Below are 15,152 nucleotides of genomic sequence, written 5' to 3' on the forward strand. Positions count from 1 at the left end.
CACATCCCAGGGCCTCCTTGTGAAGGCAGCCTCACCCACATGCCGCATGATGCAGAGAGCAGCCAGCCTGCAAGCGCCACAGAGAGCCAACTCAGCAAAATGATCCTACAAAAAGGGCAACAAGTAAAAAACACAGAAGAATGCACAGCAAATGGACACAGAGAGCAAAAAACAACAAGCAAGCCGCAAGGGGGGGAATAAATAAATAAAGACACAAGGAAGAACGCAAAGTGAATGGACACAGAGCAGACAGCAAGCAAGACGCAAGGGGGGGGATGCAAAGAAACAGTGAAGTCACTTTAATAACTTACTGAAAGAATGTGGGAAATATACAATAATCAAGCAAATTACAATAAGCAAAAAAGGGCTCAGTAGAAGACAGAAGAGTTGACAAAGCCACAGTGACGTGGTCAATTTCCCCACAAGACACTGGCCAATGAGAATCATCAATAGCACGGCATCATAGATCTCACATGTGAACAATTAAAAAAAAAATTTTTTTAGAGGCCTGGTATTATCTATAATGACTTGCTGTTCAGCAAAAATTTGAACCACTAAACCAAACTTCTTGGCAGCACATTCTTATATTTGATATCTCCAAGTGCATGCCATGGACACTGCCCTCACTCCACCCAACAGGTAAGGACAGCAGCTTTTGTTACATTACTACCAACACCTGGCTTGAGATTCTCAAATTCCACATGGGGATATCCAAGCCAATTACCAAGTCTCACAGTCCTTGGCTTACTAAAACTCACAGTCCTTGGCTCTGTCCCAGTATACAGGGAGGAAAACAAAACAAAACAAAACAACAAAACACTGGCTTGCAACTTTTCAAATAAAAGAGAAGGCACCCAAATATTGGTTGACTGAATGTTGTATGAACAAATATTAATTGGAGCCAAAATCCCCTAATACTCCAACTGGAAGGGACTTTAGCAATTATTTAATCCAGTGCCCATCCCATGAAGGAATCTATTACTTCTCTGATAGATAGTGAAAACTGGGTGAAATCATATTCTGGCAGGGAACTCATTACTTTGCCATGATGTCCATTCTATTGTTGAACAGCTCCAATTGTTAGAAAATTCTTTTCTAAACTAAATCAAAAGCTGTCACTACCCCCTCTGCCCCTATAACTTTCAAATACCAGTCTTCATTCTTTTCTCAAGAACAATAAAATATACTCCCAGACATGATGGAATTTTCATGTAAAAAATGAGCTAAAGCATTTCTTTACATAAAAATTTGTTGTAGATCAACATAGCAATATAATCATAAGTCAGCTAGTGGCCTCATTTTAAAAAATCATTCCTAATATCAGTACTTTTTTTGTATCTATATTCATTCATAAACATTTGGACATGCATCTTTCATGTGTTGACTTTACAATATAAACTCAATGTGCTGAATAAGTGTAGTATTGTACCTTCTTCAAAATTCACTTCTATCTTTGCTTCTCCTTTCATTTTTGTACTTTCTTGAAGTGATGATAGCAATCCAGATAGAAAACGGACAAGTGAACATTAAGTACTTTCAAAATAGTATCTTATTCATTAATGGCAAAACTAAAGCAGAACTCTTTATTCCAATTTTACAAGTAGAGAAGCAAAAAAGGCTTGAAAAGTCAGGTAGATTACCCAAAGTCTGAACCCAGATATCCTGAACCTAAGCTCTTTTGAGAGTACCATACTCTGTCCCAAGGGACTAGAACGTTATTGATTCCCAGGACTATATTGATTCTTACCCACTTAATTGTTTCACTGCAGGAAAATCTCTCTACTATTTATTAAAGACTTAGACACTTGCCTTATGTTTTTCTCACTTCAAATTCTACCATCTTCCTGAGCAATTTCAACATTACCCTGGACAACCCATCCAAGAGAGTCTTACAATTTTATAAAAGGCAAAGACCTCCATCCAACCCACTTTAACAACTCAGTCCTGGACCCTGAAATCTCTAAATCTTAGACTCTAACATCTTACTCTGATCACAACCTCATCCTCCAGGGTTTCCTCTCTACCACTAAATCTGATTTCTCATTTCATTAAGACATCCAATCCTTTAACTACCTTAATTCATTAAAACAAAAATTCGCAGAGTGACTACTCTATATTGGGCACTGAGCTCAGGATTAGGAATACAACAGTGAACTAAATACAATGCCTGTCTTCACAAAGCTCCCAGTATGGGGGGGAAATCCACAAAATTTCACAATTATAATAATGAAATGGTGGGGTAGGGGAGGTTATTTCCTATAGGGAGTCAGAGAAAGCTTCCCCAAGGAAGTGATAATAATCTAAGAACTGAAAAATGAGTAGGAACTGGCAAGACAAAAATAGGAAAAGATTTCTCTGGGCAGGAAAAACAAGGAACATATTGGTGAAAATGATGCAGAATGAGGCTGAAGAGAGGGCTTAGTGGATTCCATTAAAGATTTAAGACTTTATCCTAAAAGCACTTGGAAGCCACTGAAAGGTGTAAGCAGGGACAGGCCATGATCAGATCTGAAGTGTTAAAAAATCACCTTGGTTACCATGAGATTAGTTTGGAGCAGGGGTTCTTAACATTTTTTGTTCCACAGACCCCTTTGCCAATCAGGTGAAAACCACGGACCCCTTACTAAGTCCACATTATACTGTGTATTATTTAACACATCCCCACAGAATAATGTTTTTTTGAATTTCAACTCAAGCTCACGGACCCCTTGTTAAGAACCCCTGGTTTAGAGGGTACACAAGTGGATTTAGGGAGAATTGATTAGAAAGCTATTGCCAAAGAAATGATGGTAAGCTCCACCAGGATACCAGTGGAGACTGAGAAAAATGGATGGATTCCACTGTCCCTTCATGCCTAACTGAAAGTGAACACAATGACTGATCACTTCATTTACTTTTCTCTAAGAACCTAGTTCCCTTATCCTTCTACTTCATCTTCCCAACCTAGATGGATCCCACACTGGATCTGCCACTAAATGAAGCTGTTGAGAAGACAAAATTAAATAATCTTGTAGAGGCATATACCTACAAATATATGGTATTCAGTCTCATTCTTTTATTGAAACACTGCTGTCTTTTGCTTGCCTTTGGTGAACACCTTCAACCACCATTCCTCATTCAATGCCTGCACCAAAAGTTAATCCATGCATAGTCCTAACCTCAGGTCTTCCATCTTCTCATTTTATAGCACCCCCAAGAAAAACTTCATTCACATCCCTGAGGATCCAAACGCTGATGATTTCAAAACTGGTATCCCCAGCCACAAACTCTTTCCAACTCACCTGATGGAATCTCATGGGCACTTCAAATTCAATATATAAAAACATGAACTCATTCTCTCACCTTTACTCTTAATCCTTTCAACCTATTCCTCTTCCAATATTGCCTTTCAAGTAAATGGTACCAATATTCCTCCAATTACCCAAGCAACAAGCCTAGGAGACAACCTGGACCTCTCTTTCGCCTTATCCCCACAAATAATCCTTCCTTAAGTCTTTCTGATTTTAGCCTAAAGTCCTCTCAAACCCATCCAACACCTTCCACAGCTATATCTCTTATTATTCTATCTCAGGTTTTCAGAACCTGGAGCTCAAGAAATAGCTTCTTAACTTCTCTCTCTGGCCACTAATCAACCTCCACAAGCAACTGCTGTGATCAGTCTAAAATGCTTTAAAAACCTTCAATGGATCCTTAAAGCTTAAGACCCAAATTGCCAATAAACCCCCTCAACATCTGGCTCTACCTAACTCTCCAGCCTTTACTACCTCCCATTATCCTCCTTGTACTGACAGTTCCCTAAGTACAGTACAGGTTCCAAATTTCAATCCCCATGCTTATATTGTTCCTTCCACCTGGCATGACTCCTGCTCTAGCAGGTGAATTCTCACCTCCTTTAAAAAATTAATTTGAATACTAACTCAATGGAAAATATATACTCCACTTCTATCATATTATTTTATCACAGTGCATAGTATTTGCCTTTATTTACATGTTTGTCTTCCCACTAAATCACAAGCCATTTGAGGACAGGAATTTGGCTTGTTCATTTCTATCCCTAGCATCCAAGCACCAATCAAATTTTTGTCCTGACAAACTGAATTGTAATTGTAAAGTTCCCTACCACACAAACACATGCACGCACATGTACACACCAAATAGTACTGTTGGGTAGTCAGTCAGTGTTGTTCACAGGAAAGTCTAAAACAGTGGCTTATTGCCAAGACACTTGCTTACAACTATTATATAATTTTTTATTGTTTTTATTAATTTTATATGCAACAGACTGTTACTTTCTAAACATGTTTCTCAGACTAATATTAAAATCAGACTGAAAACAAAAAATCAGCCTACATGTCCTAAGTGCCCAACTACTTAATAATAATTTTTAAAATAACCCAAAATTAAATGTTAATTGTAGTCAATAGAGCTGTATTAAAATGCCTGAAAAACAACTGGCCTTACATTATCTCATCTACAATATCCCAAAAAGCTCCCATATTCTCCACTATACCCGCTCTCCTGGTCCCACTGATGCATTACAGCTGCATCTGGATCCTCTCTAACTCCTCCCAAAAGTCACTGGAAAACCACAACATTCAAGGCTGTCAGGAATTTTCAAATGTCAGAGACTCCTCCATGTCTGTGATTTCAGTCCCAAGGAATCCAGACAGGGAGAAAGAGGAGAGACAGAGGTCCTTAGAAATTTCACACAATTCTTGATTAGGTAGGAGGAAGGGATGAATAATTGTCTTGGTAGATTGTTTTTAACGAATATGGGTCTGTCCTTCCAAGTCAAAGAAACAAAATAAAACCATCTTAGACAGAAAAAGAATATGAATTGACCAAATCCCACACTAAAAGGACTTATGGAAATGTTACAACCCACAACAAGATGAGTTTGAAAGGAAGAGAAGAAAAAGGAATATGTGTTAAAATTTTACATATTATTTCATTTAAACTTCCAAACAACTCTAAGAGGTTTGTATTGTCAACCTCACGGTTTGTTTGCCAAAGGGCTGCTGAAACAAATTACCAGAAATGTGTTGGCTTTTATAAAGAGTATTTATTTAGAGTAAAAGCTTACAGATCCAAGACTGTGAAAAGTCCAAACTGAGACACAATCAGAGATGCCTTCTCACCAAAATCAGCCACTGTTGATCCTGGTGTGTTGCCACAATGTGAAGCAAGATGGCTGCTGATCTCTGCCGAGGTTTCAGCCTTACACTCTGGGCTCACCATCTCCTCTTTAGTAGCTCCGTGGGCCCAGTCTTTTGGGGCTTCGTGCTTAAGCAATCCTCTCTCTTACATGGCAGGATCAATATGGTGGTTTCCTTTTCCTGTGTCTGTCTGAGTGACTCTGTGTTTCCGTTTATATTAGACCTAGCAAGGAGGTAGAGACTCAACCTGAGTAATGCTTCACTGACATAGCCAATCAAAAGCCCTAAAGTGGCCATATAAAGTAATCTAATCAAAGCCTCAACTGAATTGAGTACAATCAAAGGATATCACATCCTTGAGTGCAATCAAAGGATATCATATCCAGAGGAATAAATTAGCTTACAAACATGGTATTTCTCTTTTTGGGATTCATAAAATCATTTCAAACTGCCACACTCACTTCTAGGTTGTTTTCTACCTTCATTACAGTGTGTGCTCAGGGAATATCTACTTCAAGCCCCTCTTCCTACCAACCCAAATCAAACTTTGAGGGGAAAAAACTCAATCTAATCATATAATTAACAATTCCCAAAACAAACTTTTCATTTACTGTATGCTATTGTGGATACCCAACAGTAAGGACTTAAGAACTGGCCCCATGGCTTCATGCTACCATTGGAATATGAGCATGCATGTGGGTGTGTGGGTATATATGTGTATGTCTGAACAAGATTTAATTTTTTTTTAAGAGTTCCCAACTTTATATCAGGCCTACAGACAGCAAAACAAATCTCCAAGAGACAAATCCCCTAACAGCCAAATGCTAATACATAGAGAACTTGTGCATTTGCATTTGTATTTTCAACGCTTTTTAAAAGGATCCTTGAATTAAAGATGCTTGGGAAATTTAATAATTTGGAAGACTTGCTACAAGGGAAGTGACCTTTGGAAAAATGGAGATCATAGAGGAACCCTGTTAAAATACTAGTACAATAATAGTAGTTTGCACAGAAAAGAAATTAGGCTAGTGCTTATGTTTTTAGATCCAGACCAGCATGTCTGCCAAAGATGGTGAATTTTTTCTCTTACCTTTAGCTACAGCCAAAGATAGCCCTACATTTGAGTTCTTAATAAATTCAACATTTTAAGGAATAATTTGCAAAAACAAAAGTTCTACTTGAGCCTTTAAATATTCTCATTATTGAACTTTTGACAGAGGAGAAAAAATAAATACTGCAAATTAACATAAGCTAGCATACTAGCAAAACACATTATTTCTCTAGAGAATCAACTCTCAAACTTTCAGTCGCTAACAACCTTCTCTCCCCTTCTTGATTCCTAACCATTAGTCATTTATTTCACTGTCAATGGCAGAATTTCCATTCAAGGGGAAAAATAGCAGAGAAGGGAAAAGAATTCAAATTATTTTACTGTTCTTAGTTATCCATAGGAAATTAATTCATTTTATAAATTCTTCCTAGTGAATTAACTTCCCTAATCCTAACTACCACTTAGCATATGACTTTTGTTCTTTTGAGTTTTTTTAAATTTTATTTATATTTTTTCAAAGCCTAAAACAATTAGAAAAAGAAATTTGCCTTTTCTAAAACTATGTAATGCAGTTCAAAGAAGAATCTTTTTATTAATTGTTTAAATTATCCATCTTCAAGTTCCACAGTTGTATTTTTCCTGGTCATTAACTAAATCTCATTTGAAGTCCTACAGGCCCAGGAAGCAAAACATTCATCTGGTACTTGCTGGTATCATATACTGCCTTATAATATTGGCCTTCCTGATATTCATATCTTCTCTCTCCAACCAGACTACCAGACATCATTCAAAATGCTCCAAATTGGCCTAACAAGTACCAGGTACTATGCTAAGGCCTAGAGATACAAATAAAGAAGATAAGTCACAGCTCTCCCTTTAGGGCATTTGGGTCTCCTCAGGAAATGTAAACATGTTATCAGTGCACAATGGGTAGGAAGAGGTCTGAGGAGCAACCAGTTTACCTGGATGGCCTTATAGAAGCTTCTTAAAATTTTAACTGGTTCTTGAAGGATATATATGTAAGAGTTCACCAGATGGGAGGACAGGAGTATGTTCTAGAAAGAATTAAGATCCCTGAGGCTGGCACCTTTCATAATTTTAAAAATTCTAAAAGCCCATAGTAGAGATCTAATAAATATTTGTGTTTTAAGTTATTCATTCTAGTCCATGTATGTGGATAATTGAGAGTTATCTATACCTACAATAGGTTTGTGGATTGGTTTCAAATGTCATCATTCACCCCATCAATATGGATAATCAAGGTCTATATTAACAAATAACATATTTGTACAGCTGTTTGTTCACTGAGCATTGCTTCTCTATTGCTTTTGTTATAAAATACTTTCACAAATATAGCCTCATTTAATAAAAAGAAAAATTAAATACAATTCGAGGTGTTTTTTTTTTAAGATTTATTTATTTATTTCTCTCCCCTTAGCTCCCCCGTCCCCCAGTTGTCTGCTCTCTGTGTCCATTCACTGTGTGTTCTTCTGTGACGTCTTCTATCCTTATCAGCAGCACCAGGAACTTGTGTTTCTTTTTGTTCCGTCATCTTGTTGTGTTAGCTCTCCATGTGTGTGGCGCCATTCTTGGCAGGCTGCACTCTTTCCCACTGGGCAGCTCTCCTTATGGGGCTCCTTGCACATGGGGCTCCCCTACATGGGGGACACCCCTGCATGGGGGACACCCCTGCGTGGCAGGGTACTCCTTGAGCAAATCAGCACTGTGCATGGGCCAGCTCCACAGGGGTCAAGGAGGCCTGGGGTTTGAACGATGGACCTCCCATGTGGTAGGCGGATACCCTATCCATTGGGCCAAGTCCACTTCCCACAATCTGAGGTTTTTAATCCCCTCTTTTCTGATGGAAAACACATAGAGAGACCTTATAAAACTTAAATGATGCTCAAGTATCAATAAGCTTGGACCTAGGTATTCTGACTCTGAGTACAGGGTTTATATCGTTCTCCAGAGATTTAGACCAAAGACAGATCAGTCTAGCCATGCAAATTCCACAGGCTAAGGAATTCTTAATATTATGCTTTTAAAATATTTTCCTTGCCATCTACACTGTGCCCTAGCTACCACAATCCTCCCCACCCCCCACAAATACACACATATTTCTATTTCCAGGTTGCAATTAAGAAGCAAAGACTCCAACCCAAGTATCCTGAGCATTAATTGGGTTTTTTTCCATTGGTATAGTTCATGCCCTTTGTAGGAATAATTTTTCTTTTAAAAGCAACCAAGTCTCCCATATGATAAAACTATTTATGAGCATATAATGCAACCTGACAATTCTAGTCTATCTGGGAATATAGACTACACACTTCCATTATTTACATAATTAACACTTCACATTTGGGTCTAATGTGGAGTAAAACTAGTGGTGAGGTACAGACAATCGGTTTATTTTTCCTGTTTGACAATTTGGTATCACAGACTTTTAGACAAGGACATCAGAGATCATTTCATTCCATACCCTCAAGTTACAGATAAGAACACTAAGTTACCAGGAAAGTGAGATTAAGTGACTTGTCCAATGCCACAGAGCTACCTATAGTGGCAAAACTGGATATGGAACATAAATCTGCTCTCATTCCAAAAATCTTTACTTGACCTTCACATATATAACTAGCTATCAATTCTCCATGGATCTACTTTGTGAATTTATTCACAAAAACTACTTTTTCCCATTACCCAGCTAAATCTCATACTTCTGCAAATGTGTACGTACAAGATTTTACCACTTAAGCATGATAAATTATCTATTTAAAAAAAATCATGAAGACCCACAGCTAATATTGTACTCAGTGGTGAAAAACTAAAAGCCTTCCCATTGAGATCATGGACAAGTTAAGGATGCCCACTGTCACCACTGTTGTTCAATATAGTGCTAGAAGTTCTAGCTAGAGCAATCAGGCAAGAAAAAGAAATAAAAGGCATCCAAACTGGAAAGGAAGCATTAAAAATTTTTCTATTCACAGATGATATGATTGTATATCTAGAAAATCCTGAAAAATCTACAACAAAGCTGCTAGAGCTAATAAATGATTTCAGTAGAGTGTCAGGATATAAGATCAATACCCAAAAATCAGTTGTGTTTCTATACACTAATAATGCAGAATCTGAGGAGGAAGTCAGGAAAAAAATTCCATTTACAATAGCTACTAAAAGAATCAAATATTTAGGAATAAACTTAACCAAGGATGCAAAGCACTTGTATTCAGAAAACTATATGCATTGCTAAAAGAAATTAAAAAAGACCTAAATAATTGGAAGAACATTCCATGCTCAAGGATTGAAAGACTAAAATATCATTAAGATGTCAATTCTACCCAAATTGATATACTGATTCAATACAATCCCAACAAAAATTCCACCAGCATTTTTTAAGCAAATGGAAAACACTATTATCAAACTTATCTGGAAGGGCTAAGGGGCCCCGAATAGACTGAAACATCTTAAAAAGAAAAATGAAGTTGGAGGACTCTCACTTCCAGACTTTAAATCATATTACCTACTTACAGTGATAAAAACAGCATAGTATTGGCATAAAGACAGACACACAGACCAATGGAACCAAACCGATGGTTCAGAAACAGACCCTCACATCTACAGACAACTGATTTTTGACAAGCCTGTCAAGCCCTCCCAGTTGGGGCAGAATAGTTTATTCAACAAATGGTGTTGGGAGAACTGGATATCCATAGCCAAAAGAAAGACCCCTAAATCACACCTTATACAAAAATTAAGTAAAAATTGATCAAAGACCTAAATATAAAAGGAAGTACAATAAAGCTCCTAGAAGAAAATGTAAGGAAACATCTTCAAGTCCTGGTGGTAGGTGGTGGATTCTTAAACCTTTCAACAAAAGAAAACATGGATAAATGGGACCTCCTCAAACTTAAACATTTCTGTGATTCAAAGGACTTCATCAAGAAGGTGAAAAGGCAGCCCAGTCGATGGGAGAAAATATTTGGAAACCACTTACCGACAAGCGTTTGATTTTGATTCTATATAAAGAGATCATACAACTCAACAATAAAAGAGTAAGCAATCCAATTTAAAAATGGGCAAAAGATTTAAATAGACACTTCTCCAAAGAGGAAATACAAATGGCCAAAAAGCACATGAAAAAATGTTCCATCACTAGCTATTAGGGAAATGCAAATTAAAATGACATATCATCTAACACCACACAGAATGGCCATTATTAAAAAAACAGACAACAATAAGTGCTAGAGAGGATGTGGAGAAATAGGAACACTCCTTCACTGTTGGTGGGAGTGTAAAATGGTGCAGCCTCTGTGGAAGACAATTGGCGGTTCCTCAGGAAGCTAAATACAGAACTGCGATATGATCCAGCAATTCCTCTACTAGGAATATATCCAGAAGAACTGAAAACTATATGACATGAACAGACATCTGCACACCAATGGTCATAGTGGCATTGTTCAAAATTGCCAAAAGATGGAAACAACCTAAGAGTGCATCCACCAATGAATGGATAAACAAATGTGGTATATACATGCAATGGAATACTGTGCTGCAATAAGAAATGAAATTGGGATATATTTGTTAACATGGATGAGTCTTGAAGACATTATACTAAGCAAAGTAAGCCAGACACAAAAGGACAAATATTGCATGATCTCATTAAAATGAACTAAATACAAATAATAAACACATGGAATTAAAACCTAGAGTATAGGTCATAAGGAGATAAGAGGGGGTTGAGAAGAACTATGGATGCTTAATGTATGTAAAAGTTTTAATTAACTTGACTGTAAAAGTGTAGAGATAGATAGAGTTGACAGTAATACATTATAGCAACAACTGGTTTATAAATGGGATTGTGACTGAAAAAGGTAGTCAGTCTGGGGAAGTAAATATCAATAGAAAGAAAGCTAAAGAATAATCTAGGGACTGAATAACAATGAACCCAAAGGCAGTTGAGAATTGTGGTTAAGGGTACAAATGCAAGAGTCTTTCTGTTAGCTAGAGCAGATGTACATCACTATTGCAGGGTGATGGGTACATGGAGAAACACGGAAAAACTACAAATGGTGTGACCTATAGACTGTGGTTAACAGCAGTACTATGATATTCTTGCATTAATGCCAAGCTATACTATGTTGATAATGGAGGTATATGGAAAAAGTGTGCCATATGTATGCTATGGACCATGACTGGTGGTAATAGTCTGATGATATTATCTCATAAATCTATAACAAATGTTCCACCAGGGTGTGGAGCTGTATGGGAAATCTATACATCTGTATGATTGTTTTGCAAGTTCACAATATCTGTAACAAAAATACATTTAAAAAAATACTATGGGTTTGGGGGAAAATACACCAAATGTAAGATAAGGAATATAGTTGGTAGTAATCTTTTGACAATGCTCTTGCATCGTTTGTAACAAATGTTTCACACCAATGCAAAGAGTTGGCGGAGGAGTGATGTATGAGACCCCTGTGTGATGTTATATATGTTTATTTTGTAAGTTTGCAATCTTTACTATACACTTATTGTTTATGTGTGTTCATGTATGAATGACATACCTCAAGAAAAAAAAAGAAAAAAATCATGAAGACGTCCTAAAATCAAATCATTTTTGTTTTGCTTATCACCACTAAAGATATAAATTGTATTTGAAAGTAGTTGATCCTTATTATTCACAAATTCTGTATACTGTAAATTCACCTACTCACTAAAATTTATTTGTAACCCCAAAATCAATAATCACAGCACTTTTAGGGAAGCGGATTTGGCTCAACAGAGTGTCCGCCTACCACATGGGAGGTGTGCGGTTCAAACCCAGGGCCTCCTGACCCATGTGATGAGCTGGCCCACATGCAGTGCTGATGCGCACAAGGAGTGCCATGCCATTCAGGGGTGTCCCTCGCGTAGGGGAGCCCCACGCCCAAGGACTGTGCCCTGTAAAGAGAGCCACCCAGCACGAAAAAGTGCAGCCTGCCCAGGAGTAGCACCACACACACAGAGCTGATGCATCAAGATGATGCAACAAAAAGAGACACAGATTCCCAGTGCCACGGACACAGAAGAATACACAGCAATGGACACAGAGAGCAGACAACTGGAGGGCAGGGTGGGGAAGGGGAGAGAAAATTTTTTTTTAAATCTTAAAAAAAAATAAAAAATGTTACCCAACACATATATTTCCAAATAAGGCTGAACAAGGCAACACACTCTTGCCGTCTTATTTCAGCTCTCATACTGGAAACAAGTATCCTTGTCATGGTATATTTACTGTCACGTTTTTCCATTTTGGTGCTTTTTGTTGGTGATTTTGCTGTTTACAATGGCTTCCAAGTACAGTACTGAAGTGCTGTCTAGTGTTCCTAAGCCCAAGAAGGCCTTATGGAGATACATGTGTTAAATATGTAGAAAATAAGTGTTAGATAAGCTTTATTCAGGTTTGAGTTACAGTGCTATTGGTCATGAGTTCAATGTTAATGAATCAATGATATATATTAAATAAGATGTATTTAAACAGGAACACACATAATGCAGGGTTATGTGATCAGTTGATAGAAATTTGAGTAGAAGCTCGTATGAACCGAACCCTGTATTTCCCCCAGGAGCAATGGTACAGTAGTAGCTAATTCAGTATTTGTGATGACTTTATGGACCATAACTACTGTGAATAACATAAATCAACTGTATTCTTTGGGCATTATGTCCCTAAGGTCTGAAGTTTTGTAGCAAGAGGACAGGATAAAATTATATGTGACGTAGGGACAGATTTTTAATTTTCTTTTTTATTGATAGTTTGAAATTATAATATACTCCTCAAACACTATAAAAAATTATAGCTATAGATACATTTTGAACAGAACAAAACATAAAATAAAAACCGAGAGAAATAAAGGATTAGTTTTTAACATATTACTTCTATTTGCCCCAAAGTGAAAAGTCTGAAAGCATCAAAGCAATGGTTTCTTTCACATTGTTATTTATTCATGTTTATTTGTGGGAGAGCTAGATTTCTTCTTTCTCTTGGGAAGGGCCATCACCAGCATAGTAGGACCCAGGTCACAGCAATTCCCCTGATAAAAATCTTAACCTCCTCATTTGATCATTCAACACTTTTCAAAAATATATATTATTTATTTATTTTAAAAAGATACTTAGATTACATAAAATCTTACATTAAAAAAATATAAGGAATTCCCATATGCCCCCACTCCCCACTCATTTATTGAGGACTCACTCTGTGTAGGCAAACTGCTAGGTAAAGAGTAACCATTAACCAATAAGTCATCATCCCTGCTTTCTAGAAGTTCCTCTAATGGGCTGATTTCAAAGAAAACCTCAAGACAGGTATCAGTCAACTTATTTTATTCAATAAAGATTTACTGAGTGCCAGGCACCAGAAGCAGAAAGATGAGACAATTTTAAAAGGCGAGAGGTCTTTTCAAAATTTACTAAGCAACCTGCTCTTTTGCATTATACAAATCATACGTTCCTCACTAAGAATGCCAAGCATAAAGTGTAGACTGCAAAGGCTTTTGATGTTAATACCTAACCAAATATTTTGGTAAAAGGCACTGTTTCCTTAGTATTACTATTCTGAGAGGCCATGGAGATATCGTCCTGGACCAATATTTTTTTTCTATTTTAAGATTCATATTACAGTAATGTGATTGATTTGCCAGCAGACAGGGAAGAGTTGTTTTCTATGTAGACAGATGTTAAGAATAGAATGTACTATTAGCTTCAAGATCAAGCATGTGACAAATCCTGTTAAATTTTCTTGCTGCCATACCGAGTGAGTCAAAGCAGTATAGACAACCCTTCATGAAGAAATGATGAAATAGCACCAGGCCAAGTTTTCAGGGTAGAATGTTTCTGCTTTTCCTCCTTCTTTACATGAAAAGTACAAAAGGTACCAATTAGTATACAAGTCATGAGGCAAATATCCCACTGCCCTCTGAGTAGTTCTCCTTGAAATTAATCAATGAAACCAACCCTTGCAAGAAGAGTTCTATCCCCTTATTATTTTTATTACTGGTAGCACTGATGGTGATAGCAACAACTACTAGCTTTACAGTTCACAAAATACTTTCAAATATATTATCTTATTCACTAAAAAAATGGAAAGGGGATAAAAAGAAATATCAGGGAAGTGGACTTGGCCCAGTGGTTAGGGCTTCTGTCTACCACATGGGAGGTCTGCAGTTCAAACCCCAGGCCTTCTTGACCCATGTGGGGCTGGCCCATGCGCAGTGCTGATGCGCGCAAGGAGTGCCCTGCCACGCAGGGGTATCCCCGCGTAGAGGAGCCCCATGCGAAAGGAGTGCGCCTTGTAAGGAGAGCGGCCCAGCGTGAAAGAAAGTGCAGCCTGCCCAGGAATGGTGCCGCCCACACGGAGAGCTGACGCAACAAGATGACGCAACAAAAGAAACAGATTCCTGTGCTGCTGACAACAACAGAAGCGGACAAAGAAGACGCAGCAAATAGACACAGAGAACAGACAGCGGGGGGGGGGAGGGAAATACATAAATAAATCTTAAAAAAAAATCATATGCAACTATCTCAAACATAAAAATATCAAACCCAGTTTAACTGGAATTGAAAGAAGCATTTTCAATATACCAAAGAGACAAGAAATTACTTCAAGCAAAAAAGCATAGGTCTGATGTTAGCAAAGTAAATCACAAATTTCTCTTAAATTAATTTGCCTTTAAATGTTAGGCCTGCCTACAACTCAATAACAAAAGGACAAACAGCCCAACTAAAAAACGGACAAGTATGGAACAGGTATAGCTCAGTGGCTAAGGGCCTGCTTTGCATATATGAGGTCCCCAGTTCAATCACAGTTCTCTCCTAAAAACAAGAAACAAAAACAAAAACAAAAAAAACAGGGACTTGAAAAGACATTTCTTCAAAGAGATTATTTCTCCAGCATTAGCCACTGA

At 37.5% G+C, this 15,152-nt stretch overlaps 1 protein-coding gene across 16 annotated transcripts in view; it reads right to left on the minus strand.

Annotated features, from left to right (window-relative positions):
- The window catches only part of OTUD7B (OTU deubiquitinase 7B), a 69,927-nt gene that overhangs the window by 31,202 nt on the left and 23,573 nt on the right, over positions 1–15,152 (minus strand). For 7 of the 16 annotated variants that reach the window (XM_058309623.2, XM_071207407.1, XM_058309622.2 and 4 more), the window contains one exon: positions 5,139–5,379. The exons of the other annotated variants lie outside the window; for them this stretch is intronic. The gene's annotated coding sequence lies outside the window, so the exon portion shown is untranslated. The remainder of the gene's footprint in view (positions 1–5,138; positions 5,380–15,152) is intronic. 16 annotated transcript variants of the gene reach the window in all.

This window comes from Dasypus novemcinctus, chromosome 13 (assembly GCF_030445035.2).
Source record: "Dasypus novemcinctus isolate mDasNov1 chromosome 13, mDasNov1.1.hap2, whole genome shotgun sequence".
Lineage (NCBI taxonomy): Eukaryota > Metazoa > Chordata > Mammalia > Cingulata > Dasypodidae > Dasypus > Dasypus novemcinctus.